Here is a 17610-nt window from a genome sequence, read left to right on the forward strand (position 1 = left end):
TTGTTAAAACGTATACCAAGCACATCAATCGTTCGCGCACGCCTCGGGTAACATCAATTGAACCTGGAACCAGCAAACCAGCCGTTTGAACTTCCGCCACTCTAGTTCGGCGAAAATCAAAGCAAATAATGCTTCGCTGCGCTTTTAGTTTTATGCTCCTATGTTGCAGTGCTGTGCAGATTATGGTTTGCATTGTGAATAGTTTTTTTTGCGGTGTTTTGAAGCGCAAAAAAATGTAACACAGAGAAACATAAATACTTTTTTGTTGTTTGTTGCTTTTGTTCACTGCTTTATGCTTTCATGTACAATTTTGTGCGTGGTAAGTAGGGCAACTTTTCATTTTAAACATTGTTGATAATTTGCGTATTTTATTTGTATTCAGCCTTGTGTACATGTTATTGAAATACACTTGGAGCATACATGTTACATGCAATATCAAATGGCATAATGCTCTACATAGCTGTCGTATGTCTCTATTAACGTTGTCAAACTCATCCGCAAGACCAAAGCTACTGATGAAAATGACATTTTTGGAAAGTAAATGTTTGATAATTGCCCTTTGTTTCAAATTTGTCTCTTACATACATTTTATCTATTTATATTTTTTTTTATTTTACATTGTATACTTATTTGATACTTGATTCCGAAAAATATCGAACAATTCCTAGGCAATTTCATGTTTGCATCTTCTTGATTGCTTAATGCTCTATACACGGAGAACATTTGTAGGATCATCTGCAAAGAAGTATCAAATCGTAGAGAAGAATGTAGGTAGCTCTGAAATTCGATCTTTGAAAAGTGCATGATTCTAATAAATTACCAGATGCGTTGAGGTCAAATGTCTTAAGAGCAAATATGACATCTTAAACACTAATTCGTATGAAAACTATTTGTAAATTTATTGCATTTTTTCTTCTTCTTCTTCTTCTTCTTTAAAGCTTTTGTACTTATCTTGCGTTGTCCAGATCATTGCAAGAGCCCTAATTGTATAATTAAACAGCCATCCCAATCGCCTAGCAGCGCGGCTCGGTGTAGTACCAGCACCCAACACCGTATAGCAGTTGGCGCCCGCGTAGCCCATTCCAATAAGCATTTCCCATTAGCTGGCGGAGAAAACTCTAAATCCTAATTCCCCTAATTTCCCCTTCTGCTTTGCCATCGTCGTTCGGCGCTTCCCTTTCGCACGTCGCCTCTTGTGCAGCCCTTGCTACGGTGGAGGGGAAGAAATCCTTCATTTTATTTCGATCCCAACCCCGTAACACGCTTACACGCTCGCCTTGCTCGCGCCAGCCGTACCCGTGGTGGCCCGGTAGTGGTGTTGGGTTTGTTGCTGGGTATGGGTAGCGTGGAACAGCTTCGTCTAGCCGGATCGGATCGGTTCGTGCTGGAATTTAGCAGTGAATGTATTTGTTTTGTGACGATTGTGCCGAGGAAGACAAAATTATGCAACATAAAGTGTGTGGTAAGTGTTTGACCGAATATGTTTAAAATCTATTTTCACGTTCGTACATTGATTAAATTAGTTAAATAAGCTACATAAAAAGGGTAATTTATTTGAGTTGAAAACTTAAAGCAGACATTAATCTATCAAATTACATTCAATCATACTAATAACGCGTTATGTTGTCAATTTCTTACGCAACTGTGAAGTCAACGCGAGGCAACCATCCTCACTCTAAAGTTCGCCAAACGCCAACAATGAATGAAGCTGCCAACACGCTGAAGCTTTAAAGTTACGTTTCCTGCTTTCTTGCAAAGCCGCCAGCACACCATCAAAGCAACCGTTTATTTTACGTTTTTACACACTTTTCTGCTACCTTCACCGTGGTTAGGCGTCGTGGAGCAGCCTACACCAGCCAGCAAAGACGTGGCGTGACAGCAGCAACCACAACAAGCACAAAAAAATCCTCTAAACTTTACGAACAAAAACTCCACCGGCACGCTCCCTCGATGGTGGTGGCTCTCGAGCACGTCCCTGCTCAGCCCCGCACGTTCCCGCGCGTTTGTTCGTTGCTGCGGTTATTGCTCCCTACTCACCAGTGACTTCAGGACTCGCGCGCGGCCACAAGTCGCACTTTCGCTATGCAAATGATGTAAACAATGCATAAAAGCCCGCGAGTGAAAGCACTGTCGCACCGTCGTCCTTGAACTGGTGCCGGCCATAAAGTACCGGCCACCTTCCAACCTTCCCAGCGGTGAAAATGCGTCCACCACAACGACGACGACGACGATGGTGGAAAACTCGCGGGAAAACATCGCGAGATGAAAGCAGACGACGCTGTGTGCTGTTCGCGTTTATTATTTTTTTTTTATTCCTTTCCTTCCTTTATCGCTTTTCGCACTTCCGAGAAATCGTGTACGCCCAATGAGGCGCTCGTCCGTGTCTTTTTTTCCGCCTACCCCCGTTACCGCACCTTACCGTGTATTTTATGTATTTTAATTTATGATTGCAGCCATCAGCTGATGAAGTTGTACAGCACGGCTCTGTTGGCAGCGAAGAGAGAGAGAGAGAGAGAGAGAGAGAGAGAAAGGCAAAACTCCAGCACCGGACAAGGCCAACGCCAAAGTGTCGGAGTGTTTTGTTCTCAGTTCGCGCCATTTTTCGCGCCACGGTACAAAAAAAAACTCCCCAAGCGAAGGGAAAAGGGCCACGCTGCGTAAAGGAAAATTTAAAAATAAAAGTGAAACGCTTTGCTTGCTTTCATTCCTGCAGCTGCTCTGGCTTTCGGGAGGTTCTTTTTTTTGCGAGCAGCACAAACTTTCTCACTCAATTTCTTTCCGTTTTGCTTACCATCTCGAGGGACTTTTTTCGCGGCACTGGGCTGGTTTTTTCCATCCCGCTTTGTGGTGCAGAAACGGCGTCTAGGAAAAACAACCAAACCCATCCCGCCCAACTCTGCGACTGAATGAAGCTGTGTGCGTCTGCGAGTGTTTTGGGCTGTGAGACGGTCACCCCCACACACACACACACCCTCTTTCTACATTTTGTCGCGGAGGAAAGAACTCAAGATCCGCGCCGGTACGGTAGGGTAATGAGGATAAAAAATCGATACCGCTCACGCCACGCCAGACGCGAGCGCCGGTGTACCGAAAAATGGGCCACTGCCGAGGGGTGTGTTTTTGTGGAGAGCGGGGAGAGGAGTGGCAGTGGACGAAACAAGAAAGTAGAGAAGAATAAAAAAACGCATTATTCTATCTGCTTCCTCGAGCCGTCTCGACCCGACGAGTGCGCGGCTGTGTGCGGCACATTTCGTTTGCCGGCGTGGCCGTGCCTCTGGTCGCTGGTTTTTGCATCTTTAAAGCAGTGGGAAATAATTAAAAAGATGCTTTAATTTTTCCGTTTGCGCTGTGCGGGGCACGAGATGGCTACGGTCCTTTGACTTTGGGTTAATGTTTTTTTTCTTCCCTGGTTTTTGTTTTTAAAAATAGCTCCCTTCTTCTGTGTCGATCAATATTTTTCACATTTAGCATCTAATTACAGGGACTCGTTTTTTTTTTTGTTTTTGTTTCTCGTCAGAAAAGAAGGTCAAGTGCGAATAAAAGCGGTGAAGCTTTAAGAATATTAATTCCCGAATGGTTCAGTTTGGAAGCTTTAATTTTTGGTTTCATTAAGGCTTCGCTAAGACGAGCTTTAACTGGCAATTTAAACGCCTCAATGTATGCATTACTCATTGCAAAAATGTGTTCTTCACTCTCTTCCTCAGCATAGATGTTGATAGAGACCGTGTTTTTGAAATGGATTTTCGTTTCCATGTTTTCCCAACTATCCTTTAAAAACAATATTTTCACTATATTTTTTGTGCACCGGAAATCGGCGCAATTTTCCACATAATTCATATAACCGACAAGCCCCATACATTCGTAATATAAACATACACCCGAGGACAGGATCCTATTGGCCATCCTGTCTATCAGTTTCCTCCCGGGTTTTCCTCCTTCTTTCTCTCTCGCTCTCTCTCTCTCTTTCTTTCTCTCTCTAGAAAAAAACGTAAATAATTCCATTCTTTTGCATTATCAAATTTCGTTCACCCGACCCGGCGGATTCCATCGGAATTGAAAGCAAGCGCATGTGACAAACAAATGGACCCAAAAGAGGATGGCAGGATGGGTGTGGTCCACACAATCGAAAGAGTCCTTTTACCACAACCGTTCCCCATCACCCTCCCAGCCCACCCAAACCGCAAAGTAGCGGAAAAATGTACAAATATTTGATGCGTTGCCTGCCCTGCCCGGCCCGAGTTTCCGTCGTTTCCGTCGACAGTGGCGGAAGCCATTTTGGTCCATTGTCAAAGTTGCCATCTACATGACACATACCGTAGGGCAAAAGGTAAACAAACATCTCCCCGCACTGCCTTCGCTTGCAGTTGTGGGCCGACAAACGCGACTGCGAATGGTCGAATATATTTTCTGGCAAAAGTCCCCGCGCTTGGCACAGTCCAGGGTTTTTAGGGTAAGCCTTCGCGGAAAATGCAGCCCGCGGGCCGGAGAGCGTAGCGAAACTAAAAACCTCCACCGGTGAAAACACGCTGTGTTTGATGAATGTCGGGTACAGGTTTCGGTCGGCCCTGCCCCATTACGCGGGAGTGTGTTATTTCTGTGTCACTTCCGTGCGAGTGTAGTGAGTGGCCTGGTGTGGAAAAGCGTAGCCCCCGTCGGTCCAGTTTTTGCCTGTTAGTGATTGGGGGTTTTTTTTTAGTTGCAAACGGTTAGCATGGTTTAAGTAAAAAGTCTCTTCCACCAATCCAACTACCCCGCCACGCCATGGGAACGTTGGACAAAGGGAGGAGCGGATTATTTGCAAAGTATTGAATGGCACCGATAATGGAGTTGTGTTTTCCATTCCATTTTCAATGCTTTTGGTCCTATCGGGAGGAGCCACGACCGGGGGATGGTTCGACCTTAATTGAATGATTTGAAAGCTGATGCGACACATCGGGCTGGAGTGGTCGAAAGATCAATCGAACATCATTCACGCCCACAACCCCGCCAGGCACTCGTCCGGTGTGTTGTCACTTTCGGCCAGCAAATGTAATAAAAATCCAATACGACATGCTTCAGGTGAATCGAGTCAATGGAAGGATACGCTACTTGTCCGTTCCTTTTCTGTGTTTGTATGTTTGTAAGAGAGAGAGAGAGAGAGAGAGAGAGAGAGAGAGAGAGAGAGAGAGAGAGAGAGAGAGAGAGAAATCACACAACGACACAACTCTTCCACTTCCTACAGCACACAGCTCGTCCTTTCACGTATGAGGCAACTATTCCCAACCCATCCTCGCCCAGCCTGTTCACCGTGATGGACAAATTTTATTTGCATGGACTTACCAAATTTATTTGCTAGCACTTGTACCGAAGTTTTCCACCATGCCAACGACCACTCCAGTCCGGTCACGCTTCGCTTCCCAGCGCTTCGCAGCAAAGCAGAGACGAGCCGGTAGGTATGGAATCCGTTATTCCTGATAAACCCAGTACCGACCCGACCGACAATCAAACCTGGAAAATGGGAAACTTTACAGGGTTTCCCACGATGTATTGGTTGGTTCCCATCAATTTTTGATAGGTTCTCATATTTTTTTGGTGCGTTCCCACGAATTTTTGACCGTTTCCCAGAATTTTTTCGTCCAATTGTATTGATATCCAATCGGAAAATTCCAATAAATTATGGGAACGAACCAAAAATCTATGGGATACAATCAAAAAATCGTGGGAACGCACCAAAAAATCATGGAAACTGACCAATAAATCGTGTGAAACCCTGTATCCCGTGTGCCGTGTGGGACCGTTGCGTTCATGCGTTGCTGTTGAGATTTACCCAGATTTCTCCCCCAGCATCAGTCCCGTTCGACTACCCACAACGGCACTGGCACCCACCCGGCTGAGTGGACGATGGATGGTACTTCAAACGGCGCTGGTCTTGGTGTCTCCCGGAAGGAAGAATCATTCTCGAGTGGTCTGCACCCGGCTGGCGTATCAGCGCACCACGATGTGAGTGAAAATCTTACGCTCCTTACCGGGAATACGTGATGTGTTTTGGAGATCCGTGTTCCGTGTAGTTACAGCACAGTGGAAACCAAATCAAACAGTAATTTGTTTGCGACTTATTTTCACGTGAAGAGCCATCTGTGGTGGCCAGAGACATGCATCAGCAAAGGGAAATTTGTAGAGAAGTTTTAGCTAAAGTCTATTTTTTCCGACCAATGCTTCTACGTCCAGAAATAGCTCGTCCCTGAATTGATAAGGACCATAAGTGTTTCCGATCTCGGTTGCTACAGTACAGTACAACAATCAATTCCTTCTTCCTACTTGTTCAGAATAAATTGAAAGGTTTTCTTATTTAAGGATAGACTAAAATTAGGCGTATTATTCAAACTCAAATTTAGCAACTACTTACCCACCAAGTATGCAATACGCACTGCAAAAGTTGCTTTCCCCGTATTGTTAAGGTAACGATACGCAGCAGTTTCAATATCAACACACTCAAAAACAAATTTCTTTCGAACTTTCCTATTTTACGCTACAAACTTTCACATGAGTCTTAAATTTCTTTCCATTGCCCCTTCGGAAAATCATTCTCTTATTGAACGCATATGGTTGCTAATCAACCAAGAACAGAAAAATGGACACACACATCCCTTTGATCGGCGTTTGCTGGCAAGTAAATTTAATAAAGCTGCCTGGCTTTTTTTCTTTGCTTCGCTCTACTCCATCTCGCTCCTTTCTTTTGCAACACTCACCCACCCGTGACGGGTGACACCAGTACGAGACACACAAACTAGAGTGAAAAAAACAAACCGTCACCATGGACGCTATCACTGTAACCCCCAGCAGGAAGACCAATTCGATAGGCACGTGTTGTCTGCTTTGCATGCGGGACAACACAACCAGGGGTGACACTTCTGTGGGTGTCAAGCGACGCCACTGCCTCATGACGGTCAATTTTGGATAATGTGTTTTTTTTTTCGCCTCTCTCAGTGTGTGCTTCTGCACTGTGTACCCTTCAGTGGGTTATTTTTTTTTTTTTTGCTTCCAAAGCTGGACGGCAACGTCGTTATCTTCACAACCGATTACTCTGCGGGGTGATTTGCATCCGGGTGAAATGTGGCGATGTTGTTAGTTGCCGGGGCTGCTTGTGGTTTAAATATTGGTTGAGGTTTGCTTAAGGGGGCAAATGAGCAGCTCGCCGGTCGTTCGTCTTTTAACAAGCGTGAGAATGGAAACGGAATACACATCACACTTTTTACAGTTTATTTATTTTAAATAATTTCTTTTAACCACAAGCCTGTATCAGTTGAGTCATTGAGAGGCTAAACCTTTACATGAGGTTCGTTCAATATTGGTTTCTGAATTTAAAAGGGTAAGTGAGAGACATGTACAATAATTTGTATATGTATTGCTAAGCATCGTTTAACAACTTAAAACACATCGTGTAACTAATAAGAAAGCAATGATTGAGTCCTGTTCAAAAATGATGTTTAAAGTTTATCTATAAATGCAATACTGCAAGCCATCGTTGCTTAGTCCTTGCAAATATTCATAGAAAAATCAATAAGTAAATCCTCTCTTATCAGTGTCAACAGATCCCTTTTAAAGTGGAATCCGTTTTTTTTTTTTAATGCAATCGCAAGCAGTTTATGATAGCTGATACACGACGCAGTCGTAAAGATAACTCCCTCCGTGTATTTGCGCGTCCGTGTATGCGTACGTATCGCTTCAATGGGCGCAACATTCACATCCCGGATGCGCTGCAGGACACAGGCGCATTGCACGTTTACATCCCCTGGACACTGGGCAAGAGCCGACCGTTTCCGCCATTTCCATCGCATTGCCACAGGTTACCAGGGACACACCCATACCATGAAACGCACCTTCGACCCTCCTGTACTTGTGTCCATCATCCCACCACCGCCATCTCCGGTCAACCGTGACAGTACGGCGAAGGAAGGGAGAGAAAGAGAAGCACAAACACAACAACAAAAAACGAGAAAAATCGCCTCCCCGTTTGGTAGGTTGTGGGGGAAAATCATAATGGACAGCGAAAGAAGGGTGTGTGGAAAGCAATGGGAAAACCGACCCGAAAGGACATTCGCACACAGACACGTCCAATGGTAGGAATGTGTGTCCACTCCTACTCTTCCACCCCAGGTCAGTGGATGAACTCACCCTCTCGCTAGCAGTTCCGCCATGCGCGCGAACGGGATAGCCGACTATTCCGGCGTTCGTCCTTTCCGTTTGTAGGTTGTTGTTGTTTTTTCTTCTCTTTATTTCATCCAGGCACAACCCCTCACATGATATGAGCATTTGCTTTCTTTTTTCCCTAATTCTACACATACAAATACACACACACCGGATAGCTTTCTGTGTCCCTGTGTCGGAAGGGATGGTTTTTTTTTCCTGTGGTGTTGTGCTGTGCCATTCATTTTCAGCGCAAAGAGAGAGAAAGAGAGGGTGAGTGTAATAAAAATATGAAAACACATAACGGCAAAAAAACGGCACACACTTACAGCGATGTGTTGTGGAAGTGTGACACGGATAGAAGGACAAAGCCTGCCCAGAGCGACCGGCAGCCCGTCTAATGGTTAGATTATATGAAATTCTGTGCAGCCCAGCGATGGACGAGGCACTATTACGGACGGTAGAGTTTCCCCGACCACCCCAACCCGCCCCAAAACCCCCAGCTCTAATGCCAGTCACATATGTGCGCGAACGCTGCCGGTCACAGCTGAACCGACCGAGGGTGGTCTTTCATTTTGCGAAGTAATTTTTGAGTGCCCATCCCATCAGGCTCCGCTGTTGCCATTGTTTTAACGTACAGGCGCGCACACACACCATCAAGCGTCAAGTGTTTGCTGACGCCATGGTCGAGCATAAGTGGCGTGGCCGCTTGCGTTCGATTGCTTGCACGGTTTTTTACCACACTACCAAGGCGCAATGCTATCCCCATTTACATTAAGCGAAGGGTAAAGCGTTAAGATTCGGGCCCATAACGATGGTCCGCCGTCATCGCCCTCCCCAGAGGGACACATCGCACACAGCCACACTGCCAGAGCTATTCTGGACCGTTGTTTTGCGAGTACGGAAACGGATAAGACGCTGGGAAAAGATCCCTTTTTTATACCCTCACTAATATCCTTCTTGCCGAACAGGACCTAAAATTAGTTCACAAAAATACACACAAACTCCAAGATGGAAACACCCGCCCTTTTTACACTCATTTCTCCCACACTATCCCAAACTATGGACGAGTGGAGTCCTTATCCCAAACACTCCCCTCCCTCGACATACACACACGCACAAGAAGCCGTGTAAGATATTTACTTTATTTTGCAAACCAACAAAAAAGGGTTCATCCTTTTTGTCGGGCGCACAGCAAAAACCCACGCCCCACGTCCACCTCGGTCAACGGACCGAACTTCTCTGGAGAAAGGGGCAGGCCCTCCAGGGGCCAACCGGTCCATCGCTTGGAGACACAACTTTGCCGCAACGGTTGTTCTGCCGTTGTGGCACAAAATGGGGGTTGGGTAATACTTCAGAGACCCCGTCCAAACGCAACCAGCAACCGGCACAGAAACGGATGGAAAATCCGTGAAAAGTTAGGTTTTGTTTCGTCCTCATCGCCGACGAACTTTCCGAAAATGCTAGCAAATGTCCAACTTTGTGCATGCCGCCAACCCCTTCAACTATGTCCAAGCATTTCCATTCGCACCTCCGCGCTCCAAGCAAAAGGTTCTTGGTTCTTTTGAGTACGGATTTCGGGTAAGGGGAACTCCTAGGACTAGGACGTAACCGTGTCTCCGGTGGGAGTTTTTGCAATCAATTAATTTTCCTTCTAGGAAAATTAATCCGCTCTGTTCGATACATCATCACCGGGCATTCGGATCGGACCCGAGTTCCCTTTCCCCGCTTGAGCTGGAGCGTTTGTGTGAAGGACCAGCTTGGCAAACTTTGTGGAACGAGCCCGAGTGGGAGCTCGTTTTCGATTGATTGACCGAAATGGACCTTCGGGAAATCTGGGAAATATTTGCGCCAAACTTTTCTGGCAAAGGTTTGGTACGATGGAGTAACGCCTTACGGTTAGAATCTTACGAATGTTTATTTCGGGACGGGTGAAATTTTCCATCCTTTCTTGAGGTAGAAAGTCCCAATGATTTGTCTCAAACTACTAACTTACTCGTTTACATACTCGTTCATCTTACTATCATTCTACAAATACCAACAAGCTCAGATCCTTTGGAAAATTAAAAAAAATACAACCCTCCCAAACATTACACTACAGTCGACGACCGTTCGGTTCCCATGTCCCTGCAAAACCCCTTTTCCTGCTCCTGCTTGGCCCTCTGCTTCACATTCCGCTGCTGCGTCATTGCCCTTCTTGTCACAGTTTATTAAAAATAAATGTTTGGAAACATTCGCCGACCACTCGTGATCGGCGAGCTTAGGCGGAAGTGAACAGAGGAAGGCCACAGCAAACCTTCCCCGAACGGAAAATACCGATAACCGATGACGGTGCACAAAAGCATAAATGTCCTACCAGGATACGTAAAAAAAAAAACATGGCTTGCACAGTTCCGCTGAAGGGTAAAAACCGAACGGATGCCATAGGTGGAGTGTAATATTCGAGTATCTTGCCGAGTGCATGACACTTCTGGAGGCCTCTGGTCCATTTCCATTCGCGTCGGGTCGGCTGGTAAAACAGGGCAGAACATGGAAAGAAAGGGTATTAGAGAGAGAGATATATATATAGAGAGAGAGTGAGAGGGATCGTTGTGGAAAGCACAAACATGAATAGTCACCGAATTATCTTCGGCTTACAGGAATGCGTTAATTTAGCGGAAGGAAACGGATGAATAGTGAAACGAGCATCATCCGTTTATTTTGTCCTTCCTCGAGGTGAGGACAAATCAACGCACAACGCACTGCCATCTGGATGGATGGTTGGGGCACAGTACTAAGAAGCACAAAATGGACGTCCACCTTCAATTCATGAGTGGCTCGCACAAACTTGTATGAATATTTCACTCTAAATTCAACAACATCTCTCTTTTTTGTTGAACGGTTTGGGCTATTTTTAACGACACCCTACCCCCCCAAAAGACAGCAGGAAAAAAGAAGCGCTCATCACAAAAAAGATATTCAAATGTACAAATGTACGGTCCATCAATACGTAAGTAGCCCTTTGGCCCGAATATGCGACCGTCATCGTTTTGCATTTGCGGTTACAAAAGCGCCGGCCCACCTCTGCGCGTTTGCTGCGTCATGTTGCTATGGTGTGGTGGGCCATTTTTGCCACAGACCAAAAAAAAGCGAGCGACGAAACGGGAAGGGATATGGCCGGTCCAGTGTGCGCACAGTGAGTGCTCAAAATAAAACCACACCGGCACCGGGCCCGGTGCGGTGGTGGGCTTTGTCCAAAAACCGACTGGCGCTTTCCTTCCTCTTTGTGTGCCTTTATGTGAGGTGCTTCCTCCAAACCTTTCGAGGTTTTTGGTCCTGCCGTCCCGGGGAAAACTCTCGGCCTCCCCTTTTTTTTGCAGGTTGACACTGTCACGTCAAGGAGGCGCTCGCACGCACACGCCGGGGAGACTCCGGTTTGTGAGAGTGAGTCGCGCGAGGATTTATGTGCGAATAGGGCGCGCAGGCCCTGCATGGCCCCGCAGCCACCAATCCATCCATCCAAGCTTGAGCCGCCGCCCATTGGCGATGATGTATGGAAAATGGTTTTGAATTTTGATGAAACGAATGTTATCTTTTTCATTTCGGACGTTCCTTCTATTTGGGGTGTTGGTTGGGGGGTTTTCCTTTCTTCCTCTGCTGTCTCTTCTGCTTGCGCCTCGCATCGAGTTTCCATTTCAATTCCCATCCATTTTCCTGACACAACGAGAGCCACCAAAAGAAGAAAACCCTCCGATGCTGTAGGGTGGCGGGGTAAGCGAAGGGCGGTTTGGACGACGACGACAACGATGACGACGATGGCGTCCATTTCGGAGTCGTGTAGTTGTCAGACTTCGAGCCTCCGGTTTTATTTATTATTTCGTTGCTTCTTTTTTCTCTTGCTTCCCTCCCTTTCCTCTCCATGTGTGTGTGTGGAGGGGGAGTACATGTGGAGAATGGACACATTATGTATGTGTCTCATTTGGTTATGCAGCAGATTTCTTTCACTGTGGCCACTCTCGCAGCTGCTGCTCGGGTTTGCCCGGCCCGTGCCGGTGTCCTGCCACTGTGTCCTCCGTATTATATTCAATAAATTAAGTTTATTGTATGACGGTGGCATACATCATCCTTATCGGAGGATACGTACCATCGTGGCGCACAAGGCAGCCCACACACATATACACACACACACAGCACACGCAACACACACGAGCACATCTCGCAGCGCCTCGCCGGCTAAGCCGTGTCATGTGTGTGTCACATTTGCTACTTTCTCGCCCGCTCGGCGCTACCACGGCGTGGCCACACAGCGCCGTGACCATGTCGAGGGCAGCGCCGTCCTACTCAGTCGAGATTAGCACAAAGTTCGGGTTTTTGCAAGACGGGCAAGCGTCCTTCACGAATGCCGAATGCTGCTTCAATTCGTTTACTGGCTGATGGAAATATGGAAATCAGTTTGCATTTTTTTTTGGAGCATGATTTATGGAGCGGACTAGCTTGCGCGTATGTTTGAAATACTGCTAATTTATGCCCCACTTTCTAGTATTCCACCGACTCCAATGCGGGTGTACGAAGATGAAACAATGCGATTCGAACACACGCGAACAACAATCAAAGCATTTGTATCGCCTCACCAAAAGTCCACCCAACCAACAACAACAAATGGATTAAATTACATCGAAAAGTAATCTACGATTGCCAAATAAAACCCCTTTCGTGCTACCACTTCCCAAGGACCTGCACCAGAGCTTTCCTCCACATTGCGCAACAAAACAAACATTCGCTCACTTCCCACTGCTGACCTCCTCATCAATATCAATCAAATCTCGCACCGGAGGGTTGCTGAGGTTTCTTCAACATTTGCTGCTTTATTTAACAGCACAAATTTGTGATTTGATTTATGGACTCGAATCGCACGAATTGGAACACGCAACACGATAGAGGCGGCTCTCAATTAGGACGAACGAATTAGCGATTGACAGCGATACCCTGTTCCATAACGCAACGGAATCGTTACACACACGCGTACACAGCGGCCACAGCGGTCCGCCGGCGGGTTCATTAATCATTTCACTCCTGGACGATTTGCTCCATTTGCCCGTACATCCTCCCCACGCCCTCACGAAAACTGTCAAATGGGACGGATTTTTAATTACGTTTTGCACTCGAAAACTCCGAAACCGATTCCGATTTTTCCAGCTGCGGTTCACATTGCACAACATACAGCCAGAGAGAGAGAGAGAGAGAGCGAAAGTGTTTGTTGCCGTCGCGTGTCCAGTGGGAATTTTGCGGAGCCGTTTTTAATGGACCACACAGTCGGCCGACTGGAATAGCACACCAGCGGGGCGTTAAGCGGGGCGGGAGTGAAATTGAAAACGACACAGTTTCCCGGACGTCCAGTAGTTGATGGTCATATAAAATTTATAAACCCCTACCGCCATGCTGCCCAAAGGCCTGCTTTGATGATGGGCCTGCATGGGCATCGGACCAGTGGCGAGCTATCCTTAAAGGCACGTAGCGCCAACCCCACTCACCACATCTAGTGCGTACGAGCGTAAGCCTCCCGTTTGCTTGAGGGTGGGATTTTTACGGCTCTAGAACCCCCGCGCGGGTAGTGCCCCGAATCGAGCCGGACGAAGACGAAGACAAGGAAGAGTGTGGTACATTTATTTCTGGAAACGAGTGTCAAACTGCTCTCCTGGGTAGCATTATCGACCCCATTTGCCCCGTTCATGGGCGATGTTTTTATATGGTGGAATTTTATCTCCTGCAAGGCAGCTGTGGCCAAGGCCCATGGAAAGGCGGATGAAAGGAATGGTAAGGAACGGACGAGGGATGGGACTTTTATGTCGCCCGGACTTGGGCTTTGCCGGATGTCCACGTGTCCGCCAAAAGGCTTTGGAAACAGTGGACCGGTTGTATGGAAATGGCTTTATTTGCAAAATACAAACTAACTTAGTAACTGAGTAACTTTGCTAAAGATCAGTTCCAAAAGGTATTCTCGCTTGAGATCACTACACACAACTGCCTGAATGTGCCTGAAACCAGACAAATTCTACCGCGCCGTGATGTGAGATCCTACCAAACCATCCAACTCCGAAAGGGATTCTCAAGCCCGTAAAACTTATGGTTTTCAATTCCCCAGAGCACAAACGGCACACGGGGAACAGCTCCCGGACGGAGCGAAAGAAGTTCAATGTTAAAAATGAAATTCAATACTTTTTTACAATTCTTCCCCCAAGGTTTTTTTCCCTCTCCGCAAACCCTAGCGAAAACTGGCGCAAGATATTATTCGTCTTGCAGAATACAAGTAACGTCGGAAAGGCAAACAACCACCACTACCGGCCAGTTTGTATGCTGCGTGCATCCAAACACCCAAACGGTGGCCAACTCGTTATCTTCACCGGTCGGTCCAGAACGGCGGCCTAACCTGCCTGCTCTCCTGGTTGTGCTGACTTTTTACCACTCTTTTTCCAGCGCACCAGCCTGCAAACACTTCATCTTGCTGGTTGGTCTGGCTCGGTGGACTGGCAAGCGCGGACGCGGGGCAACCGTCCCATCCTCACATTGCGAATGGATCGAAATTGATAAATTGAAATTGAATGAATTTACATCTTTCGGTTCGGTTGGCGAATTTTATGCGTATGTGCTTTGTACGCGTGGACGTACACACAGCACAACAGCAGTATCAGTATCATTGGGCCGCGGCAGTCCGAAACGCAACGATTTACGGCTCCGGCTGTGGCGGTGAAGAATAAAAATTGTTAGCAGCCCTCTTAGCTAGATTAATCGCACAAGGCTCTGTGCACTGTTTTTCTGCACCAAAAAACCCCTTGAGCTTACAACATCTTTTGCAAGCGAAATGAATTCTCATCCCTCGCACGGCGATTGATTTGGCAGGGTAGTTTCTGTATTTTAAACTTTTATTTTAAATCGCCCGCCACGCCAATGATCTGGCTCAATCTGGTCTAATGCTTTCCGGCTCGTTAGTTGGATGGACGGACGGAGCCGGCCGCTCTCTCTCTCTCTCTCTCTCTCTCTCTCTCTCTCTCTCTCTCTCTCTCTCTCTCTCTCTCTCAACCCTTTTCATAACTCATGTGTCAATAGCCGTAGCCATCGATCCGTCCGACTGTGTACGCCGAGAGTACCCTCGCGCTAACCCCAGACTATTAGCCCGGCTGGCTTACATGGATAAGCTATAAATTACATAATTTTCCCGATTTTCCTCTTTATCTGTCGCGCACCAGACAGACATTGGCCGGCTTAGAGGACACCCGGCTCCCGGCCCCTGGGTACCGGGAAAGGGGTACCAAACATCACGGAACCGATTGGAAATATCGACAGAAGGATGCTGCTACCGCCTTTTTCCCCGTGCGCACCAAATCACCAAAAACTGTCCGAAAAGAGTCCCGGAATACGTGTGTGTGTGTATGTGTGTGTGTGTGTGTGTGTGTGTGTGTGTGTGTGTAAGAGTGTGTACAGTGCATTGAATACTGAATTATTATCCGTCGACGAGCACCAACAACAAAAAAGTAAGGAATTGTAAAGCGTACACAAAAAGGGTTACAACAAAAGGGAAGTCACACAGTCGTCCGCCTGTTTGGGATTTCGCGCACTACTTTTTTCAGCTCACCCTTTTTTGCTCTACCCCTTGTGGGGGCTTAATGTGTAGCCGTTTTTAAAAAAAATGTCACGGCTAAATGAAGCGACTGATGGGTTTCGGGAAGCGACAAGGTTTTTTTTCGTTTTCTGTTGCAAAAGCAGGCAAAATTCGATGGCATCAACCCCGTCGTGGCCATCATGAGCCACGAAATTGCACACGCACACACAATTTTCTGCTGTGTTTTCCGCTACCGGCTGAACGAGCAATGCTGTTTCCTCGTTTCGCGATCGAACGAGAATTGTTTGTCTGTCTCGGCAAAGGATTATGAGTGAAATTGCTCGATGAAGCAGCAGCTGAATTTCGGAGGTCATTTCGTATTTGATTGGGGAAAGAATTTTGGGTGGGCGAAAGCTTAAACACGGTTGATAGGAATGGGAATGAACTTCTAGGTGGAAAAATTTATGGAGATTTGAGGACGAAATTTCTTCGATTTGATAGCATATGTTTGCTTAAAGATAACAGTTTACGTATATTAAAATATGGATATGTCCATTATATATGCGAATGATGGGTATTCGCTTTTAGTGATTCAATAGATGTATAGATCGATGAGGAAAACAATAGCAAAAAATATCAAGCTAAGCTAATAAGAGAACACATTTACATTGCGATTAGCCATATGAAATCAATATTTCCTTCGCAGGAATACCGCAAATGTGTTTATTAAGTTTAAAACTAAGTGCTGCATTTATTGTTTACAGCCCATTGCGAAGGATGAATGCAGAAAAGATGCAAATGCACGGTCCTATCCGATACTAGTTGGTTACGAAGCACTTCGAACAAACTAAGGATGAACTGTTAACATATAATAATGGAATCATGGATTCAGATTAAAATGCTCTTTGCAGTCAACAACGTATGCACACTATCATGGTTAGTAGAACCAAGCGAACTTGCTGTAATCCTATTTCCATTTCATCAGACACTAAAAGCACTCACCATTGCAATGCTGCGCCAAATGCATTCCAAGAACTTCGCTCAAAACCAATATTAACCGTACGTCTTATTGTATTTATAGACTGAACTGAATCATTGAAGTGATCTAGGCCAGAATCTACAAATGCACCAACTTTCTTCACCACCTAAAGCCTGACCATACCTCCCCGGTTACATATTCTGTCATTCGCTCGCCAACTCCGCCCTTGTCGTCAATCGCCCTCCACCGTACGGCACGCGCTCAGCCCGGAAGTAATTGCACGGTCCTGTGGTTCTGCACGACTTGTAACAGGAAATTAGCGACATGTACAAAACGACTCAATGCCCAGTACATATGTGGAAAAAGGGGCAGACAGCGACGACGTCCATCGCCAATTCTGCCAACGATGTGCCACACACACACATAAGGGGTCACAAAGAAAGTGCTTCCCCCTTTCGTGAGCAACCCTTCACCGCTCGTCCGGAAATGACCCGGCCAGCCCAGGCGAAAGGACCGGCCCAAGGACGCGGCCGAAAGCGAAAGTTTGCCGCCCGACCGACCGGGCAGAGTTATTTATCGTCCGGAAATCGACAAATAAACTAAAAATAACCGAAAATGGAGACCAGCAAACGGTTTCCGGCAGACATCGACGAGGAAAAAAAATGACGCACGCCAATTTTTCCCTTCCCTACACCGGCCCCCCCAGGCCGACAATCGCCCCCGGGACGAAAGTTTGCCCGTTTGTGCCGAACTGCTTATTATTTGGGCTGTGATTCGATGGGCATTCATCCAGCCATCGCACTCGCATCGTTATTGGCAAATTTTCCCATCCCGCACAGTCACAAACTTTTGCTCGCTGTTTTGTTCGCCCGTTGTACCGGAAGCAGGG

The 17610-nt window shown here is 46.6% G+C and overlaps 1 long non-coding RNA gene across 1 annotated transcript in view; it reads left to right on the forward strand.

Moving 5' to 3' along the window:
• The first annotated feature begins 922 nt into the window (after positions 1-922).
• Positions 923-17610, forward strand: part of LOC133391260 (uncharacterized) — a 41412-nt gene continuing 24724 nt past the window's right edge. The window contains exon 1 of the long non-coding RNA XR_009764733.1: positions 923-1462. This is a non-coding gene — a long non-coding RNA (uncharacterized LOC133391260). The remainder of the gene's footprint in view (positions 1463-17610) is intronic.

The sequence above is a fragment of the Anopheles gambiae genome, chromosome 2, assembly GCF_943734735.2.
Source record: "Anopheles gambiae chromosome 2, idAnoGambNW_F1_1, whole genome shotgun sequence".
NCBI lineage: Eukaryota > Metazoa > Arthropoda > Insecta > Diptera > Culicidae > Anopheles > Anopheles gambiae.